Source organism: Anopheles darlingi, chromosome 3, assembly GCF_943734745.1.
Source record: "Anopheles darlingi chromosome 3, idAnoDarlMG_H_01, whole genome shotgun sequence".
Taxonomy (NCBI): Eukaryota; Metazoa; Arthropoda; class Insecta; order Diptera; family Culicidae; genus Anopheles; species Anopheles darlingi.
In genome coordinates this window covers 41,699,276-41,703,438 of record NC_064875.1, presented here as the reverse complement: position 1 = coordinate 41,703,438, position 4,163 = coordinate 41,699,276, and positions in this window count along the sequence as shown.

Below are 4,163 nucleotides of genomic sequence, written 5' to 3'. Positions count from 1 at the left end.
CAGTCAGCCAACAAGCCAGCCGACCAGAGAGAGAAAAAGAGAGAGGGAGACAGAGAGTCCAAATTGATCCGCAATGTTAACAGAACAAGCTCTAAATTACATAAAACAAACAAAGGGAGGGTAATAGATTAGCGACAGCGGCAAGTGGGTCAGCAAATAATGCAACAAACACATACAAACCGGTACCGGAAGTACGAAATCGCTAAACAATCAGATGAAAGCAGGTTTTAGAAAGGCGCTGAAGGATGTGGAACTACCGGATGGATTGATGAATGGATAGCATTGTGAAAAGGAAAGATGAAAAGGAAGCGCAACGAACGAGCAAAGCAATGTGGTACCGAGTGATGATTTTTGAGTAGAAGAGTAGAAAATTGTAAAAAAAAAACACACAAAAAAATGGCCGTCATTCAATACCGGAGTGCGCACTGGCAATGATATCAGACGAGCGTCAATCTGAAATGATTAGCGCGGATTATGAGCTGGGACAATTGCAGGTTTGTTCCCTAAATCCATTAACGGAAGGCTGGCCATCGCTCCGATCTTCCGATCCAGACAGAATTGAGCAGGAAGAAGAAAGTAAGAAACTCGTTGCGCCGCCGTTGGGAGTGGATAGCAGATAGCAGCTTTGGTTTTTCGTTAAATTCCGGTTCAGCAAAAGCAAACAGCAAACCCATGAGTGAAACATCGATCGACCGACCGACCGACCGACGGAACCGGAAACTGTACAGATTTCTTCTCTTTTGTTTTTGTAGCCATGTTTTGTGGTAGCACCCACAACGTGCTCTCCCGCGAGGGGTTGGTGTACAGCATGAGCGCAGGTGAGGGTGAGGGTAGCAAAGGACACTAGCAACTTTCTATTCGATTCAATTCCGCTCGAACAGCGCATAACCGACGCGGGGAGCGAACGCAGGACACAGATGGTAGCAAACCGCCAACCGCGGCCAGATAGTTTGTCGGAGGTTTAGGGCAGGTTTTGGGTTAGCTCATCTAGCTTTTAATGGATGCGGAAGTGAAAATTGAAGTGATCTTCTCCATATATTATTATATACAAGACAAAACACTAGCCATAAGCGACACACACAAACACAAACACACCGAGACACACAAGACAACAAACATTTTAAAACCGCCCTCGATCGCTCTCCGAGAAAATACTGCTTCGGATATGCGGGAAGCATGAATGCTGCAGGCGCAGCATATATTCATGAGGTAAAATCAGCAATCACGTACATTTCAACCACACTGACAAACACATACACACAAAAACACTGAAACACGTTAAGGCAAAGGACATTTTGCGAAATGATTAGTAAATAAACAATTGAAAAATTGATTAAGAAAACCGAAACTGAATACCGAACACGTCCGTCTCTCTTGCATCCGACATTTCTATTAAAACAAAAGCATACATCAACGCAGCTCAGACGGTGAACGCATTTTAGGGCAACTTTTAGACCATAAGACATCGGAATAGATCAGTGAAGCAACGGGTGATCTGTTTAGGAAGACTGTTTCAAAATGTAACATCAGCTTGCTCTTGCCACCGAGCTTGACTCTGTCCCCGGATGGCCGATTGTCGATGAAAGGTAAGTTATCAAAAACAAAGTCAAAAGCAGATCCTGTCTGAAAATACCATTCATAATTGAACGCAGTACCGAGATCTGTTATATTCGATTTTCTGTCTCTTTGCTGTGATCGTCATCGTAATTGGGTGCTGAAGTAAGTATCCTTGTGAGGTTTTCGATCATGATCGTGCCTGCACTACTGAAAATTTGGCTTGAAGCGATATGATGGATTCAGTTAGATAAATGTTCAGTTTTATGGGCACTTAAAATACGACAATCTGTGGGAAAGATGAACATGACTTCTGTAAATGTCAGTACAACAAAAACTACGATTGTAGATTGTGTGGAAAGAAGGGTCATTTAGGACAGGTGTGTTCTGCAAAAGAACAGTCATCGTTAAAACATTATGAGCAGAATTTTGAAAAGAAAAAATCCCCAGAAATACGCTATCTACAACGATTGAATTGAATGTTGAGTATCTCCGGGCTGTTTTCCAAGAAATCTTTATAACCCGGAAGCCTATTAAATTCAATATGGTTACCGGCTCTGGGAATGCAATTTCAAAATCATTTTTCGATAAGTTATTTCCTCCCGAAAAGTTCAACAACGATGGTAGGGAAGAATTTGTGAAGAAGAAACTTTTCAAAGGATATGCCTCATCACCATTTCTTAAACATACGGCTAGTCCGCCCTTATGTATGTGAAAAAAATCAAGATCCGTTACCCATAATTGATTAGATTTTTGCGACATTGGTTAGCATTTTTATAAATTGATCCTCAAAATGATTATAACTCGATCGGGTAGCTCTATCTTCGTCATCTATTGTTTCAAGTATTATTCTTAGTTCGAAAGCTAACTGTAAAGTATTCTTTCTTAACTTGTTGCTCTCATTTTATAATACTACAACTTAGCAACCAAAATGAATTACGTTTCAATACCTAGCACCATTAGGCTAGGGCATATCTGCGTTTCAGATTTCCTGGGAACATGCTGTGTTATGTGACGAAACTGCCATGCCCCTTTCGTGACTCATGAAAACGATTTGATTTTGCTTGAGCTGATTGACCACTGGACTTGCCTACACGAGCGATCCTTTCATTCATAAAGATTTGAATGCTTATGTTTTCAGTTTCCTGTTATTACTTTTGGTTGTTATGTATCGTTATTATAAAAATCATAGTAACGTCAGAAACAAAATTAGTTACACTCAACACTGCTGATGCGTAATGCGTAGCCGTATCGCAGAACAGCCTCATGTTGTTTCGTTGAATTGGCAGTTAGATAAGTATGTGTTTTCATAGGATGTGTTCCGACAACACTGATATCCTACGAAAAGATATCCAGGAAATGACACACGTATTTTTGAAAGTATGGAGTGACCCAACAGTAACATCGAGATTTTGATGAAACATTTGACGTAAACTAGAGAAAGGGACGTGGCATATTGCAATGCTGCGACGATAAGCTTGCAATTGACCGAGGACTTGGGGAGCCGTCAACAGAATTATTCTGTAAAGTGGTTCAGTTACGATATATTGCACACTTCACAAATCAAGTGTTTAAGTTGATTGCTCTCAAAATGGCGAGAACTGAACTGGTGAGTCTAAAAATAGATGGCAGAATTCTAGCCGGCCGCCAACAGTAATTAAACCATTGACACACCAAGAAAGATTCTGCTACTCTGCTAGCACGCTTGCGGCGCCATGCGCTTATCACTAATGTCTGTGCGTAGCTGAACAATTTGACGAAACCAGCTCATGGTACTCGTTATCGAAATTTCGCTAGCAAGAATCATGAACACTCTTTTCTCATCCAGACGCCGCTACAGTCTCAGTGTTCATACGCTACGATTTATCTCCAGCAGGAGGCCATCACGGTTTAATCACCCAAGAGCGATTTAATCGACAATCAGCCTCAGACCGTACAACCAACCGGCTGCACTCGTTCGTCTTAGTAAAGCAATGTCGAATAGATTTATATTATGCTGTTATGTACTGTTTTTATGTTGATACTAATTATGTAGGACATGCGTGCATGTTTGCAAGCATTCATATTTATTTTTATCACATAAAAACTTACAACTGAAACAAGTTGAATAACAAAGTTAAACGAATACATGCAACAGTCACCAAAACTAAGCAATTGCATCTGCCTTTGTTTCCGCCGAATCTGTTATCACCACGCAAAACTATATTTCTACTAGTTTGTGATAACATATACGGTTTCCTACTGATGTGCGTACAATGAGAGCAAGCCCCACAACCTGATTCACTTCCCTTCAAATGGCAGTTGTTCGATATTCATGGGCATTCATAAGGGGTTGTCCGCCGATAGTTTTAATGATACCCAGTCGTTCCAGCGAAGTAGTTCGGAAATCATGTCGTTTGGAATGGTACATCGACATTATCGAGAATTCGAAGAAACGCTCGTTTGACGCAATCCAGAGAAAGGGTCGTGGCATATTGTAAAAATGCGGTGATCAGTTTATAATTGACCGTGCGATTGAAGAGTCGTCGACGAAGTTATTGTGCAAAGTGTTTTAGTTTCAGATGTATTGAACGCCAGTTGTGCTTTTCATAAAGTAAGTGTTGAAGGTG